The sequence below is a fragment of the Musca autumnalis genome, unplaced genomic scaffold (genome assembly GCF_047663935.1).
Source record: "Musca autumnalis isolate F117 unplaced genomic scaffold, ASM4766393v1 scaffold_1, whole genome shotgun sequence".
Lineage (NCBI taxonomy): Eukaryota > Metazoa > Arthropoda > Insecta > Diptera > Muscidae > Musca > Musca autumnalis.
The window spans coordinates 132,672,783-132,692,278 of NW_027411644.1; the positions used below are offsets into that span (position 1 = coordinate 132,672,783).

General features: G+C 33.4%; 1 protein-coding gene across 2 annotated transcripts in view; it reads right to left on the reverse strand.

The window, feature by feature from the left end:
- The window catches only part of LOC141386467 (uncharacterized), a 57,371-nt gene that overhangs the window by 21,187 nt on the left and 16,688 nt on the right, over positions 1-19,496 (reverse strand). The gene's annotated exons all lie outside the window — the stretch shown is intronic.

Here is a 19,496-nt window from a genome sequence, read left to right on the forward strand (position 1 = left end):
TGGATTTATGTTGAACGGATAGAGCTGGAATCCTAAAATTTTGAATTAAGGCTACAGTTGCAAGGTAGAATGGATGTTGTTTTGAAAATTCGTACTTATGGGTACGAAAAGTACTAAATTTGGTACAATTACGATTTGGGCGAACGGATAGAGCTGGAATCATGAAATTTTAATTAAGGCTGCTGTTAGAGATTAGAATGGAAGTAGTTTTGAAAATTCGTACTTATGGGTACGACAAGTACTAAATGGTACTAAATTTTGTACAATTTGGATTTAAGATAAACGGATAGACCTGGAATCCTGAAATTGTGAATTAAGGCTACAGTTGAAGGGTAGAATGGAAGTAGTTTTGAAAACTCGTAATTATGGGTACGAAAAGTACTAAATGGTACTAAAGTTTGTACAATTACGATTTTGGCGAACGGATGGAGCTGGAATCCAGAAATTTTGAACTAAGGCTACTGTTAGAGAGTAGAACGGAAGTAGTTTTGAAAATTCGTACTTATGGGTACGAAAAGTACTAAATTTGGTACAATTACGAATTGGGAGAACGGATAGAGGTGGAATCCTTAAATTTGAATTAAGGCTGCTGTTAGATAGTAGAATGGAAGCAGTTTGCAAATTCGTACTTATGGGTGCGACAAATACTAAATGGTACTAAATTTTGTACAATTTGGATTTAAGTTGAGAGGATAGAGCTGACATTTTGTACTAAGGCTACTGTTGGAGAGTAGAACGGAAGTAGTTTTGAAAATTCGTACTTATGCGTACGAAAAGTACCAAATGATTCTAAATTTGGTACAATTATGAATCCTGGAATCCTGAAATTTGAATTAAGGCTGATGTTAGAGTGTAGAATGGAAGTAGTTTTGAAAATTCGTACTTATGGGTACGAAAAGTATTAAATGGTACTAATAATTTGAATTATAGAGTACAATGAAATCAATTTTGAAAATACGTACTTATGGGTACGACAAGTACCAAATGGTACTAAATTTTTTACAATTTGGATTTTGGTTGAGCGGATAGAGCTGGAATCCTGAAATTTTGAATTAAGACTGCAGTTGGAAGGTAGAATGGAAGTAGTTTTGAAAACTCGTACTTATGGGTACGAAAAGTACTAAATGGTACTAAATTTGGTACAATTAAGATTTGGGCGAACGGATGGTGCTGGAATCCTTACATATGGGTACGACAAGTACTATATAGTACTAAATTTTATACAATTTGGATTTAGGTTGAACGGATAGAGCTGTAATCCTGAAATTTTGAATTAAGATTGATGTCGTAGTATGTGATGGAGATAATTTGGAAATTCGTACTTATGGGTTACGAAAAGTAATAAATTTGGTACAATTAAGATTTGGGTCATCGGATAGAGCTGAATTTCTGAAATTTGGAATAAAAATTGCTGCTGGAGTATAAGATTGGCTACTGTTGGATTGTAGAATGGAAGTTGTTTAGAAAATTCGTACTAAAGGTTACGAAAAGTACTAAGTGGTACTAAATTTGGTACAACTTAGATTTAGTGTGAACGGATAGAGCTGTAACCCTGAAATTTCGAATTAACATTGATGTTAGAGTATGGGATTGAGATAATTTGGAAATTCGTACTTCGTAGGCTACATTTGGGTGCGAAAAGTACCAAATTTGGATTTGGGTGAACGAACAGAGCTGGAATAATGAAATTAGAATTAAGCTTGCTGTTGGGGTGTAAGATGGAGTTAGTTTTGCAAACTCTTACTTACGGATAAGAAAAATACTAAATTTGGTACAGTTTGGATTTGGGTGAACGAATAGAGCTGGAAACCTTTAATTCGTAACTGAGATTAATGTTGAAGTGTATGATTAAGGTAGTTTGGAAATTCGTACTTATGGATACGAAAAGCAATACATTTTGTATAATTTGGATTTGGGTCAACGAATAGACCTAGAATCCTGAAATTTGGAATTGAGATTATTGTTGAATTGTAGGATTGAGGAAGTTTTTGAAATTCGTACTTATGGGTACGAAAAGTACTAAATGGTACTAAATTTGGTACAGTGGGTATTTGTGGGAACGGATAGAGCTGGAATTTGGTATGACTACAATTGGAGTGTAGGATTGGGACATGGAGGTAGTTTTTGAAATTCGTACGTATGGCCACGAAATATACCAAATGGTATTAGGCAATGTGAGTGCACCGATAGCGCTGGAATCCTGTTTTTTGGAATTAAGTGAAGGATTGAGGTAGTTTTGGAAAATCGTACTATTGGGTGTAGGGACAGTGCCGTAATCTGTATTTTTTGGATTAAGTGTGAGTATTGGTGTACAATTTTGGTCTAGCTGTTAACATGTAAGGGTGATATACGGTTGATCTTTTTGAAAATCGAACTAAAGCGGTACGAACAGTACTAAAATAACAATAAATATTGATTAAAATTGGTATAAGTACAATAAAATTTTCCGTGTTCGCCATTTCTATATTATATATTGTATATTTGTTTTTTATGTCCTTTCCGCATACGAAGTAGCGGGCACTTTGCTAGTTATACATATAAAAAGCTTGTGAATAAGCGAGAGACTTAAAAAGAATTGACGGATTTATGGCGTAAAAATATCCATTTTTTAGATAAAATCGAAATTTGGACTTTTTCAAACAAGGATATTCTTAATGATCCCACAAAAACATACGCTTTTCGGTTCATTCGTTTTTGAGCTACAGTGGGCACTGCAAACTGCTTTAGTAAAAACAGTGTTTCGTAGGCGGCCATTCGTCAGTATACTGTGCAATATTTTTCAAAAAAAAAAAAAAAAAAAAAATCCAAAAGTAGCTGAATGTGTGATCTTTCAGAAGAAAACAAAATCTTCTAAAAACGTTTGGTCGATTTCTTCTAAAAAACTCATGAACATAGTTTTTCGTGCTCAATAATTTGTCATAACCCCTTAATTTTCAAACCTTTTTGCCCGATTTATGACCAAAAACCTAATTTTTTAAAGCCAAATATTGAAATGTCATTTTCTTTGTGTCCTTGTTAAGCCCACACGAAATATATGACAATCGGATTATTAGTTTTCGAGCAAGAGTTGGCACAGCAAAACGCTTTATAAAAACAGGGTTTCGTAGACGGCCATTTGCACAAGACTTCTTAATATTTTTTAACAAAAATTTCGGAAATCAGATTAAGTTATGCTCTTTCAAATTAAGGGAAAATCTATCACAAAAGTATCGTAGTTTTCTAGAAAACTTTTTATATGGGGGTCACCTCTTAAGGCTCTCGAAGAACTCTTAACTGTTGGCTTATATCCGTTTTAAAACCTGGTAATAAATTGCCAGCTTATGGAAAAAAGGGAGAAAGGGATCTTATTTACCTCTTTTCTCTCCTAAAAGTTAAAAAATTTTCATGTTATATTTTCCATGTCTAGCACAAGACATATTCTCTCGCGAAGTAAAGTTCCTCCCAGAATATTCTCGTGCAAAAAACTGGCAAAACCGACAAATAATTTCTAACTTGTATTTTGTTGCTATTTTCCTATGTTAGATTAAGTAGAAACAATATAGATATGAATTTTACGTCATATTTATGTTCTGTAGTTAAGTATTATATTCGAACGGATGCCCTTTCTAAAGAATATGTTAGGAAAAACCAATAGATTAGCCTATATGGGTCCAAATATATGAAAAAGTTAAAAATTTTTGCACATTTTATCAATTTTTAGCGGTATAGGAAATTACCCCCGAAGTCGACCCGGAGTCGTGAAAAAAATTGGTCTGGAGTCGGAGTCGACCCAAAAATACCTCGACTCCGAAACCCTGGTTGGTACAAAGCGTTTAAGCAATGATTGTTTAGTTTTAGCTTTCAAATCTTTCATGAATTAAGAGTCAATGGTATCAATTGAGCAGACTTTCAAAAGTTGTTTAGACCAAAGGGCAAACATGTGCATCATCTTAATGTATCGGAACACTCTTTAAATATTTTATGAAAACCCAATAGGAGTTCTAGAAATGAAAACTTTAAGTCAGATATACGATCCAACTCATTCTTTTCTTGCAAAATACTCTTAATCTCAGTCTGGACTTGGTATATGCTCTCAAGCATAATATATGTTGAATTCCAAAGTGTTCTTATATCTTGTTGTAACATTTTCGACAATTCCACACCAAACTATGCGCTTACGATCGAAACAGGCCTTGAGGCTGGGCATATTCACATACTCAAATTGAATCTGAGATATATTTGGAGGACTTTGTTCCGATATAGCCAAGACAGATTACCAAGTAAACTCAGTAAAATATTGTTGCGAAAAGAAATCTTCTGGGTCAAATCTTTAAACGATCGTCTTAATTCAGTGCAAATGCAGTCAATAGGAGAGTATATTTCACAAAATGCTTGGAATATTATGGAATCAACATTGATAGACCGATTACTATCAAATAATAAAGCTAAAGATTTCCAAAGGGCTCTTCAAAGCAATTCCCGTATATACAAGAACTTAGACCTAACACGAGGAGTATTCTATTTTGATGAGAATTACAGTCGCGAAGAGATTTCCTGGATATTTAAGGCTAGATGTGACCTTATCTTTCTGAACGTAAGTCGCAATATATCAGAATCGGACGTAAGTAACTGTACGATATGCAACCTTCACGAAAGAGAAACCCTGCAGCACTTCATCGGAATTTGTCCAGTATTTAGAGAATACCGATTACAAATATTTGGCCATCCAATACTTCAGCGCCAAGCGGTATTATTAATATTAAATGGAGAGGAACAGAATGATTGGAAAAAACTAGTGGCTTATATTAAAGTTGCACTTCAATATCGTAAATTAATTATTACCGAATTTCAATAATATACGTAAATTCTTCTTAATATATATGCAAAATATGTACTCAATGTGTAATTCATAACCGACTGACGACATAATGTCATAGTCGTAAATCCTTTATTTTCAATAATATACGTATTAAAATGTAATTATGTACATATTCAAATGAAGAAAAAAATAAGGTGATACTACTACTACAATTTGTTGTTTAGCTCCGAGTATTTAAAATATCATACAACGTTTTTGGGCAGTCAATCAGTTTTCTCAATTCGGGAAGAGAATGTCTTTTAATAACATCATCCAAAGAGAATATATTGGGTTAACCCACAGAGTAGTTTTTGTATTCGCTTCTCTCATGAACAAAACAAATGGCAAACAAACCAGGGGTGCCAAGTTGATGGTTTTCCCGCTACTTGTGGTGATTTTTGACGTACAAAAACCACTGTTTAAGCAGGAATGTCAACTGTTTTAAGGTAAAAATCGCTACAGACCTATGGTGCGTATGTGGCTGTATCGATTTTTACCTTGGAACAGTTGGCATCTCTGAAAGAAACATCATCTTTTTTCACTCATAATCTGGCCTCTCCATAACAAAACGGCAATAAGTACCAGACTACAAAAACGAAGCAAATAATTTGAGGAATAATTTGGTCGGTTTTATATTCTTGTTCGATGTTCGTGTTTAGTAAGGTATCTTGCACGACTTCTAAAGGGAGACCAAAAATTTAGAACGATCGTGTCACATAGTGCAGATCGTGTTTAGTCGTGTCGTGCAAAACCGTGTCGAAGAAAAAAAACACGATCACGCACGGCCAAAAATGCATTCCGGCACGACACGCACAAACACGGCGTTTTTCGAGAAGGCACGAACACGCACTACTCACGGCACGCGCCCACCTCTAAACGGAACATCCAGGCGATATTTCTTCGGAAAAACAGTCTTGTGATATAATTGTTAAAAACAAGAGTTCGCCGCATCACACCTCTCAAGATGTGGGCACGCAAGCGACTAGTTCCACAATATTTGGTATTGGGAATCCTAGATTAGGCTCGAGCTTTTTTGTTGACTCTCCAAATGTTGATAACATTCACAATCTTGCGGTACCTTCTTGTGATATTGAGGTTTTCGATGGAAACTTTCTTAACTGGCCCACTTTCAGAGATTTGTTCAGTGTCAGATATTGAACGCTTGTGTCATCTGGTGAGTAAAACTAGTGGTAAGGCTCGAGAAATCGTCTCGAAGTTTCCTCTGACTCATAGGAGTTTCGACCTTGCGTGGAATGCATTGAATTCTACATTTGATAATCCACGATTGCTTGTCCACAATCAATTGAAATCATTGTTTTCGCTTCCTGTACTGGATCAGGAAACTAGTTCGGGACTAAAGTCAATACAACGTGGGATCACTAGTTGTCTTTCGGCAATGGCAATTTATGATGTACCAACGGATAATTGGGATCCGATCGTGGTCTTCATTTGTTTACAAATATTGCCTAAGATCACACACGATTTATGGGAGCAAAGTGTGACAAATAAGTCTCGTCTTTCAACTTGGAAAGAATTAGATGCATTCTTGACAGAGAGAATTCGAACTCTTCTGTGTTTGCATGAGATGAGAAGTGTTGGCAATTGTTATAAATCGAATAGTGAAGTGTCTCCTAAATATTGTACTTCCTCTCCTCACACTTCTCCCAGTCCTAAACTCTTTTCGACACCTCTTCGATCGTTGCCCAAGACTTGTTGCGTTCTTTGTACAGACCAACAACACAAATTAAATGTTTGCCAGCATTGTACGCCGTTAAAAAGATATAAATTGGTCAAAAGGCATCGTTTGTGTGTAAATTGCCTTCGGAAGGGACACGAAATCAAAAATTGTGCTAGTCGTTGTAGTCGAAAGTGCAATCAGAGACATCTGTAATGTACACAACATTAAAATGTTGCAGATGCAATTTTTTTTATCAAAAAACATATATGGCATCTTGGAACCTAAGTCAATTTAGGACTGCGGGAGCCATTTAATGCTAACTGCAATCGGTCTGGGGGGGGGGGGGGGTTCGGTCCTTCTTGAATTAGGCCTTTTTTCATTACGCCATTATTTGAAAGACTCCCTATTTATGTACGTTACATTTGAGAATATATAGAAAAATGGTAAAAATACACGTACTAGTTAAATACCCCTGCAATGAAATATCGAAATTGTAATGTTGCTTCTTGAAATAGTCTTCACACTTTGTATAGTTTCTCAGATGTCAATGAGAAACACGGCCTCATAACCCACACCAACCTATTGTGCTAATGGCCTACAATATTTATTAGAACCCCTATAACCTTTCACTCCAACAGCATGACCATTACCTCTTAATAGAAACGTCTAATAAATCTTTAACAATTAATTTTGAATTCAATGCAAACAAATTTTTATTCAATTGATCACTAGGACTTTAAATATGACTACTTCAACGATATAAAAATTCAACTGTGTACTAGGATAAACATAATATAGGTAAATTCGTTTAAGAGCTACAAATATCAAATTTGAGTTAATGATGTTTAAAATATTCATTTAATTATATAAATAGCATAGAAGTATATACTTATTTACCAACCTCGAAATATCAAAAATTTTGAAGCTTATCATAAATGTTTATAAAAGATTATTGAAAGTTATGTCCCTTAATGGGTTAATTTGTTACTTTACAATGATATTATTCTTTTTAGAATGAAACCGTATATAGCAATCCAATGAATACAAATAATTCGTACTATTTATGACTTTATTATGAAGGAGAGATCAAAGCAAACACAAAGCAAAAATATTGCTCCAACAAAGGAGACAAAAAAAAAAACACCCAGAATAATGAAATTAGTTGCTCTTCCTATTGAAGGACTTATAACAGTTGACTATGATCTCTCTCACTCTCTCTATTACTTGGTGCCATTTCAAAAACTGGATTTATGAATGAAAAGAAATAGAATATACATTAAGAAACCACTTACCCCCACACTCCGCTGTCGATGAAGGCCTTCGCTCGATCGTTTTGTGATGGTTGGGTGCTTTTTCAATTATTGTTGTTCATTCATTATTTTGCCTTGTAATAGTTACGTTAGGTATCAAAATTAAGTATGTAATATGACATACAATAACACTGATCAACACGACTTTTGTTTAAACCGAAGTTTTTGTTGTTTCTAAATAAAATCGGCGAGTTATATTCAAATCCGGTTGAGGTTTTTCTCCATCAGCTCTTGTTCTTGATATATAGCTCAAAATCGGTTTTTAAGAGTTTTACCCAGAATTTCGCTTTTTTCGGATACAAACAAATATTTTTATGGGTTTTCGACACTAATATATTAAGGAGATGTTGTACGTTCGATACAAACAGTTTTTGAAATAATTATAGTGAATATATATCAAAAAAAATATAGAAAACATACGACGGACCTTGTAAAAATTGCATATTTTGAGTACTTTAAGTTGTGATTACGTCATCGGGGGAAGTCATATGATCTTCATATGGGATACCGGATATGCTTAGGGTGTCTACTATATAGCCCAGTATTCAAATATATAATATAAAGTTCATAGCGCCCATGATTCGGCCATAACCTAAAAATCGTCATGAAGACTGCTAAAGAGATATCATTTACCACTGATATCATTACCACATAAGCCATTTACATTTCCTTAGCAATCTTCATGATGATTTTTAAGTTATCACCGAATCTTGGGCGCTATGAACTTTATATTATATATTTGAATACTGGACCATATAGTAGACACCCTAAGCATATCCGGTATGCCATATGAAGATCCTATGACTTCCCCCGATGACGTAATCACAGCTTAAAGTACTCAAAATATGCAATTTTTACAAGGTCTGTCGTATATTTTCTATATTTTTTTGATATATATTCACTATAATTATTTCAAAACCAGTTTGTATCGAACGTACAAAATCTCCTTAATATACTAGTGTCGAAAACCCCACAAAAAATATTTGTTTGTATCCGGAAATGACGAAATTCTGGGTAAAACTCGTAAAAACCGATTTTGAGCTATATCTCAAGAACAAGAGCTGATGGAGAAAAACCGCGACCGGATTTGAAAATAACTCGCCGTTTTCATTTAGAAACAATAACAACATCGGTTGAAACATCCAACTTTTTCAATTTTGTTGAGCATTGTAATCAATCTCTGTGCATTAAACATACAATTCTCGGGTAATATAATTATGGGCAAAGTTTGCATATATGATTAATTAATGTTTAATTTAACGTCAATACCACGAGATCTTAAAAATAGTATATTTAATGCACTGAAATTTATAAAAAAAGAATAAATTTGTATACTTAATAACTGATGATTTTAATGACTGATATGTATGGTGATTTCCATGTTATGGTCAGGTCAACATTGCACCTATGCAATTTCCAACAAACGAGAAAAAATGGATATAGTCTTCACTCGTTTTGGTAAATGAAGGAGTAGCACAAGTCAGCTGGGGAAATTTGAAGAAATATTGAATTTTGTATGTGATGGATCAGGATCAATTCCACGGACGCAATCTCAAACTTAGGCAATATGATTTTGAAGATCTCCTCGTCAAGATAATTGTTGATGTTTCTTAATTTCCTCTCACTTCCAATTGCTTACTTTGTTTTGGGATAAACAAAATTTTATTGGGAATATATCCAATTGGAACGGAATATTCAGAGTCCAGATTGTTGGATAATAGTGGTTGTTTCACACATATAAAATTTAGGTTAGGTGTCGCATCTTGATTGAGAACATTTTTCAGATGAAGTATGGGATTTAAAGAAATTTTACCAGGTTGAATTGTACCTTTTACACATTTCTTCACTTTAGGTTTCACGTTTGAAAAATTATGTATGTATTATACACGGTTGTTGGGGCCAGCAAGATTCAGTACCTCTTTTGATCACTCTATCATGCTTTATAAGCATGTACGTTTAAATAAATTGTGTTTTGCGACGCTGTGTTGTGACCACTATCTATTATGGAGGAGATTGTGGGTATTATGTGCGTTAATTTATTAGCCAAAGATGAAGTTCAGTAATAATTTCGATAGATTTTCACACGATAAATATGTATGTGAACACAAGTTAGGCTGGTTTTAATGTAAAAAAATACATAATACATTTGCACGTAAGATGTGTTTTGTCCAAGATAATTCTGGGAAGGTGCGGCAGATTGATGTTCCAAACTACCCTGAGGGTAGTATATCAAAATCACTTCAGCCACACTACTTTAATTTTGGCTTTAAACTCCAGAAAACCAAATTAATTTCTTGGAGAGATATCTTATGCAGCAATTGGTTAAAATTTCTGTGGAAGTATTACTATTATTTTATGCACAGTTTTTATAATTGCCTTACCTTCTCGATATAAACACTATTAGGAGTTTGGTAATACACTTCAACTTATAACGTTGGTAAATGTTGAAATTAAGTTTTGATTAATTGGATATTTAAGAATTTAGAGAGGTTAATTTTTATCTGATGTTTTCTCGGTAAATGCTGATTAGGAAAGAATTATTTTTTGTGAAATAGCGGAAGATGTGGTCTTTGGTCTTTGTTTTAATAAGAAGTTGGCTTAAAGTGAAATGTCAAAACTTGTTTATTATGTTTTAAGACTTCGTCTTATCGGGCTATAAGGTCTTCGTTAATCAATGAAAATAAAGACTATTTATTTCATTTTTCTACCCGACGTTTCGTTGGGATTTTCCAACATCTTCAGGGGTAATTTTATTAATCTGGCAACGACAATAATTAATAATACAATAATTAGTTTTTATATTTTTACATTCTGTTTCATTCAGCATTATGAAAATGTATACTCACAAATAATCCTTCGTCAATTTTACATTTAAATTTAATTAATTGTAGGTTATTAGAAAAACGACACAACAAATAAAATAAAAATAAATGCAAAAATAATTAAATATAGGTGTAAATATCACAGTAGTCCTAATACTAAAATCACAGAAGTTAAAAATACGACTAAAATATTGCTAGCGTGTATATTGCATTTGTGTTGTCCTTATCTTCCTTTCTGTTTATTGCAAGTTCCATTTTCTGTTGAATTCGTAGGCTCTCTATTGTATATCGTTTATTTTCTGTTCTCTCTTTGTCTAGTATCTTGACGTTGTTAAGATCTGCTACGTGCTTATTCTCTATGCAATGTTGTGCCAAAGCTGCGTTTTGTTGTCCGTACGTATAGTTTGACGCATTTGTCTTCTTTATTGCCGTTGCATTTTATTTCGTACACAACATTATTTTGGTCCGTCTTTTCTATTTTTGTTTTGGTTTTTGTGTACAGTGTTGAAATCGTTTTGTATGGTTTGTGGGCTATTTCTTCATCTTCCATTATTTGTTTCATTAGTTTAGTTTCTGTAAGTCTCGGTATGTATTGCACTGAATAATATTTGGTGTTACCAGATCTTTCTCTGTTTGTTTCTTTCTGGGAGAGTGAGTTCTTTAAAAGCTTATGGATTATTTTGGTCGGATAATTATTTTGTTTTAGAATATATTTTATTTTATCTATATTTTTGTTGGTGAACTGTTCATAACTCAATTTTAGTACTTTTTTAATTAGGCTGGTGGCTGTATTTAGTTTTTGTTGGATAGGCTGTGTTGAATGATAATTTATTATTCTTCCGGAGGCCGTTGGTTTCGAATACCAATCAGTGTATATTTGGTTGCCTTGTTTGAGGATTTTGATATCTAAAAAGGGTATGCAGTTATTTTTCTCCAATTCAATGGTGAACTTAAGCTTATTGTGGTAATTGCTTAAGGCTTCGAGTATTTTGGTTTGTTCTCCTTTTTTAATAATTGCAAACATATCGTCAACGTATTTCGTCAAGAACTTAAATTTTATATTTTGTTTGTCAAGATCATCTATTATTTGAGTCAAGAGGGTGTCGAGAACCATATCAGCTATTGTTGGGGATAGTGGATTTCCCATTGGCATTCCATATACTTGAGTGTAGAAGTCTCCGTCATACATAAAATAATTGTTTTCGTTGATGCAGAATTGGAGGATCTTCAAAAATTTTGATTTAGGTATTGTTGTGTGTTTCTCAATGTTTCCCCACTGTGTCATTATGTTTTTTATGGCTAAATGAATCGGTATATTTGTAAATAATGATACCACGTCAAAGGATACTAAGATATCATTATCGTCGATTGTTATTTCATCTAGTTTTTCCTTTAGTTCGAACGAGTTTTTAATATTATATTCTTTAATGATCATGTTTTTTATGATATTTCCAACGTGCTTAGATAATTTGTAGCAAGGTACTTCTATTGACGACGATATGGGTCTGAGAGGCATGTTTGGCTTATGCACCTTTGGAAGACCATAAAGTCGGGGTGCGTTTGAGGCATGCGATGTGAGTTTGTATTTGTCTAGAGTTGTACAATAATTTTGTTTATGTAAGTCCATGATAATTTTGTTGTTTTTTTTTTTTTGTAATGTGTGCGTTGGATCCGTGCGTATTTTCTTGTATGTGGTTTTATCATCCAGGAGATCTTTCATTCTTTTCTTGTAGGTTTCTTTGTAAATCACTACGGTTTTGTTACCCTTGTCAGCTTTTGTGATAACTATATCGTCTTTATATTTCTTTAAAAATGTCTTAGTTTCTTCAAATACTCTCAATATAAATTTTTCTTTCTGACTTAGTCTTGCAGTTCTTTTGTATGTAAGTATTCTGTTAGCTATTTTTGTTCTTGTGATATCTTTATGTCTATCGTCAGACAGAGTTTGGACCCACTGTTCCAAATCTGCGATTAATTTCACAGACGAAAATTCAATATATTTTATTGTCGTATTCTTCAACTGCATCGTCGGTTTTATTGTTTTCTTTGTACTGGATATTGAATAATTTAAGTTTTTTTATGTTTAGATTAGTTTCTTTAATTTCTACGTTAAGTAGTTTGTTGTGGAATTTTTGTTCTATATTCTTAAATTCGTTTAGTATTTGATTGGACGTAAGTAATGACCTTGAATTTGTTGTTGAATTGTATATATGTGAAGGTATCAGTCCACTCTTTCTACATGCCAATAGGAATTTAAGTCTCTCTGATAGTTTTGCTAGTCGTTTGATATTTCTGCAGTATGATTTTAATAATGTACATTTTTCTTCGTTGTATTTTAGTTTGATATGTGCAAAAAAATCTTTCATGTTGTCGTTTGTTGATTAATTTTACGTTATCGGCGGGCCCTCCGATTTTTTTATTTTATTTAAAGTTTCTCGACCTTTCAAGTTTTTATTTATTATGTTTTAAGACTTCGTCTTATCGGGCTATAAGGTCTTCGTTAATCAATGAAAATAAAGACTATTTATTTCATTTTTCTACCCGACGTTTCGTTGGGATTTTCCAACATCCTCAGGGGTAATTTTATTAATCTGGCAACGACAATAATAATACAATAATTACTTTTTATATTTTTACATTCTGTTTCATTCAGCATTATGAAAATGTATACTCACAAATAATCCTTCGTGATTTTACATTTAAATTTAATTAATTGTAGGTTATTAGCTTGGGCTATCAACCTCTAATCGAAAATCGATAAATAAATGTATATTGACTATTTTTTCTAAAAAAATGTTATTGAAAGTCAAAAAGGCTCTATTTTGGTATAAACAGTAAAAATTATGAATTTATCGAGTTCTGAAACTTTTACTCTGAGGATATGAGAGAAATTATTTGTACAGCACCTCGCAGAATTACATGATGTTGCTTATAAGTGGCTTTGATCAAGATATAACTGATCAATGATAAATAAGATGAATGAATAATCAAAACATAATCAAAACAAAAACAAATGTGGCAAAGTACACGAACGACTGCTTAGTCAAAGTTATAAACAAAAAACCTCAATTTTATGCAGAATTATTGTAATGTTTAGGTAAGCTTCTTATAAAATCAATAAATATGTGCATATAATATTTAATCTTAACAACAACTCATTTCTTCTCTTATAGGATTTTCTATCAAATAATAGAGGAATCTCAATACAAAATTTTCTTTAACATTGCGATGATATGGCTGCAATTACGCAGACAATAGGCCTGTCGCAGGAATAAAGATCCCCAAAATGGATTTGTGCCGAAGTGTTTAGTGTCAAGTAATCTCAGGGCTGCAGTGATATTCAATGTAATTGACTGAAGAGAAATAAAAGTGTAATTACATTTAAACAAAAACAAAAAAATATTATAATTGGTTTGGGATAAGGTTCTGTGACAGTGGCCAATACACATCATACTCTATTGCACAGAGATCGCTCTATGGTGAGCAGTCCGAGTCAAATGGTGACTCCCAGAAGTTCGAAGTTGTCTACTTCAGCTTCCACCTTTCGGCCTAGGGTATTAGGTAGTAATAATTCTTCCTCAGATTCTAGCGTTCCTTCGACATCGGTCGATAATTTAGTTCGAAAATCCTTCCATGTCAGTCAGTCAGGAAAAGTTCTATTGGGAACAGCGCTGATGAATATCGTTCTTCAGGGTGCTTCTTTTCCTGCTAGGACTTTGATCGATCCCGCTTCTGAGTCGTCTCTCATTTCGGAAAGACTTCAGAAGGATCTGAAACTCCAAGTTCAATCTACTAAATCGACCATCTCTGGAGTTAATGGGACTGTCGCAGCTACATGTCCTAAAAGTTGTTTATTGAAACTTCGTAGTCGTGGTGACTGATGTACCCGAAGATAATTAAAAATCATTCTCTTCGACTTTCGTCTGGTTCACTTCTCGCTCAAAATACATCGTTTGGGTGGATCATTACTGGCCCTGTCACATAATTTGTCGTTTTCGTAAATCGTACCGAAAAATAGTTGTAAAGCGGCCTCAAACAAACATAAGGAACGTTAGCTCACGTTGCACTATCGTTCGCAGGGTCCCTAATGGTTTTTGAAAAAAATCATATGCTAAAAAGAAAAAAAATCTAAAATTGAAAGACAAAATGTAAAAGGTGCTGTTCACGCCTGCAGTATGCCATTGTCTTATTTCGTGTATTGATAATTCATAATTACATTGATTCTACATAGATTAACATTGTATTTGTTAAAACATCTGGATGTTTCAAGGGAGGCGGCAAATGTTTAAGGTAGAATTGATTCTACAACTTTTAGTTGGCCCTATGAATCGCATACGCATATTCGTTGAAATCTCTTCATTCCCATTTATTACACCCCTGTAATAGTATGAGAGATTTCAACGAATATTCACTTGACAACCGCCCTCTTCAAGCATCCATGTAGATGTCAACACAAAACATAACATAAATAAACAAAAGAAAACAAGGAGAGCGATCGAACGCTTGAATCGCAAGCACAAGAACCGCGCTTTATCGTAAGCCTTTGTACATATTGTTGTACTTAATTCATAAAGGTAATATTGTTTACCAATAATAAACACCGGCAGTTGAGCCAAACCCTTTACTAAAAACTATTGTGTTTTTATTTTATTTCTATTTCTTTTTATATCCACGGCCACTCGTACGCATTGGGCGTACCGGCTCCATTGGGGAGTCATTGCAACACTTGTTCCCCCCAAGTCCCTATAGTGCGGACTAAACAACTTGGGATCAAAGATTTCAGTCTTTTGAAATTTGTAAAAGTGTGAAGATGCCACGCAATCGTTGCGAAATAGTCTTATATGCATCTTTTATTTTTGTTTATTTTCTATATTTTTCTAAATATACGCAGCAAAAGTGTATGCCAAAAAATTAATTATATGTGATTTTAGTTGACATATTTCCTAGCGTACTAATGTAGTACGTTCGGCACTTTTGTGTAAAAAATAAAAAAAAATTACAGGTTTTTAACATTAAATGAGATAATAGAGACCTTAGAAGAAAGATTTGAACAGTTTTTGCACGATTCTTATGACATTGCAATTGTACCCGCCGATGTTGTTAATACGAGGGCTACTAGATAAGTCTCTGCTCTAGGCAATACCGTCCAATGTCGTCCAAAAATGGCCGTTGCGCCAGAAAACATTGATTAATGCAAAATCGTAATGTGTATACCGTGAGATAGAGGCATCCTCGGTCATTTTTTACACCAGCATACCTTCGATATTGCATGAACACCTGTTCGTGAAATAAGTTTGTTCTCATTAGATCCTCTACAATTTGACAATCGCTCAAAAATGGCTCGTGTCGATTGGTGCAAAGAAATGTTGAAAAAATACGATAGCTGTGCTTAACAAGACGTTTATACGGTCGTCACAGGTACGAATAATGGATCTATGCGTATGAGCCCGAAACAAAACAGCAATCGACAATGGGGTCTTCGAAGACGAGCCAAATCCAACGAAAGTTTTTCATTGAAGAAGCACTTCGAAACAAATGGTCGCCTGTTTATGCGGCTAAACTGATCATATGTCGACTATACGGCTTGAGAAACATAGGACTATAAATTCTGAGTGGTACAGCACAATTTGTTTGATGTCTGATGTCTTCGGAAACGAACAAGAAAGTTCAAATTGCACCATGATAATGTGAGCTCTCACACATCGATTCAAAACAACAAATGACTTCATTTTATTCCCGCACATCAAGAAAAAAGTTATAGAAACATGGTTTCCACTCAGCCGGAGTGGAAAATTTGCTTGAATCATGATGTAGAATACTTTAGAAAACAACACAACTATTTTTGATGATAAATATTCCCGTTTTCATTATTAAGCCAGAAACTTTTATAGAAGCCCTCCTAATAACATTATAGATGAAGATCCTGAAGTAGATGAAGCGAAATTTAAAAATGTAACGCATCCATTATTAAATATTAAAGCTGAGTTTTTTTTTCAAAATTGTTATTCCACTGTTTCAGATAGCGATGACGATAATGCACTTGCATTATTGTAACAGGCAAGCGTATCAAGCCGTCAGTGAGAAGAGCAACGCAAGATCCGGAAGACACCGATGCTATTATTTCAGCATGTGATCAGGAAATTTTTCATAAAACCCTCGAATTGTTTTAAGAAATTTTTGATGGTGCTTTGGTGCAATGACTATGCCCCAAACATAATAACACTACATTTGTCTTTTGCACATATATACGCCGAGTGTACTACATGTAGTACGGCATAAAATCTAAGTTAGAAAATATTTTTTTCTATTTTTTCTTCAGTTTAGTAATATTATCAGTCATAATAACACTATTTTGGAAAATCACAAAAATCGCTCCATTAGTTCATTTCTTTAAATTTAAGAAAAATATGTAGGTATTAAATTGATGCTAAATAGTATATGCTTAAAAAAACAAGTACGCAAACATCTTTTAAAAAAATTTCGAAAAATTTGATATTTTTGGTTTGCTCCAAAAATTAATTGAACAGTTTCATTGAATAAATGAGGCAGTTCCATTGGATGAATGAAACATTTTTGAAATCCCTAATACTATTTTGTTGAATGAAAATAAGGTGTTTAAGTTAAATAGTTTATTGTTGATATAATTTTCGCATATCAACGGCCCATCTGTTGTGGCCTAGATTATCGTTAAAATCTGCAAACTCCTTATTGTTACATCCTTGTAACATTTGCATAGCAGATTTTAACGATAATTCTTTCGTTGAGTTGTTTGACATTTCCCCACCTCTCATCATCTACTTTGACTTTCTATCGGATCGTTGAACGCTATCGAAGCTTTATTGTAAGCATCTGCAAGATCGTTGCAAATTACAGGTAATATCGTTACCAAAAACCCTCTTTTATTTATTGAATAAAATCCATTTGACTTCTAGTCAAATATCATCAAAACGAAAATACTGCCTTTTTATTTTTCTCCTCTTTTCTTTTTATTTACATCGACGTAAACATTTGGTCACTTCGAGCCGCGATTGAGTCGGTGTTGTTGTCGGTGCCTTTGTTAATCGGTCTGTTTGCTCTTATTTCGCAGCAAACAACATAACATACAGTCCATCCATATATCCATCCATCCATCCATTTATTTTCACCCTTAATCTCATCAAAAAAACAGGTACGTAAAGTGTTTTATGTGAGAATATCAAAATAAATAAAATTGAAAGTGAAAAAATAACAACAATTGTTTGTGTCGTGATCGCTGTTTGGCCGTCTTACAACGCGTCGCGCATCCCCCCTCCCGTATCAATCAATTTGTCGTGTGCCTTTACCACGAAAGTACATACCTACATAGTGTTACAAGTGAAAAAGAAAAAATTCCAAACAAACAAAAAGGGATAAGTGACATTTATTTTTTGTTATTTTTTGTTGTAAAAAATATTCGATTTTTTCCTATAAATTGTGGTGGAATAGTGCACAAAATTAAATATAAATAATCGTTAATAAGTGTACTAAAATTATTGCAAAAAGAACCACACATTTTGATAAATTAATTGTGCCAAAATTGCATTTTTTATTCCCCACATAATTTGCATAAAAATCCCTTTACGTTTGTTTGGTTATTAGCAAGTGAACAGCATACATTCGTTTATACGTACATACGCTAATAAACATACATACGTACACTCATATCGTTGAGTCAGTCGGTCGGTCAGTCGCTTGGTCGTTTGCCTGTTTGCTTGCTAGTTGATACACACACACACTGTATACCCCCATACCAGCTGTGCGGTGTTTTTGTCCTTTCTTTTTTCTTTTTCGTTAAGTAGTGGTATCCCAGCAAACATTTTTTGGGAAAACATATTTAGTACACGCAAATAAAATAATTTAATATATTGAAATACTTTTTGGTAAATATTTTTGATTGTGATACGGGAGTGTTGTTCGAATATTTTTTGAAATTAAAAAAAAATCGTGTACACCCTACACTCGGTCAATTCGACTTTTTAATAAATAAAGTGATTTTTTGACCGTTTTGTGAAAAATCAATTATTTTCATTAAAATTTTCGAGTATTTTAATTTTGATTTAATTTGCTTTTGTGGTTTTTTGGTAGTATTGAGCCTAATTGAGGTATTTTCGTGAATTAAATCATAAAATCTCGGTATTTTCGGTTGAAAATAATAATTTTAATTAAATATTTTGAATTTTTGTACGGTTTCGGTACGTGAACTTACGGTTTTTTCAATTTTGAGCGAAAATATTTGAATTTTTTGGAATATTTATATATATATTTTTAATTTCTTATATATATATTTTGATCTTTTATATATATATTTTGATTTATTCCATCCTGGTCAATTTTTATTCGATTTTTTCGAAGTTTTCTTGAAATTTTCTGAATTTTTTGGTGTTTTTTAACTTTTTTGCCGAAACTTTGTGGATTTTTTGATATTTTCTGCATTCCTTTGGTGGAATTTCTGAAAGCTCGTGTGTTTAGATACTAATTGAGTGTTTCTAAACAGCTTTCTTGTGAAAATTGTTTCCTGTTTTTGAGATTTTACTTCATTTTCGGGTATTTTCGTGACTCTATAGGGAGTTTTGAAGTTGATTTTTGGAAATTCAGTACGAATTTCAAAATATTTTTGGCAGTTTATCGATTTTTGTGCTTCTTTCGCTTTTGAACTTTCTTTTGAGTGATTTTTTTTCGGACTTTAGTTGAATTTTTTTGATAATTCAAAATGTCAGTCACTCCATTGTATCTTTTTATCAGAGCATCGGACGCTATAGTAACATTCGAGTCTCATTACAGTGCTCTTAAGCCTGAAGAGATAGACGAATATGGGTTAGAAGTCCGTAAAG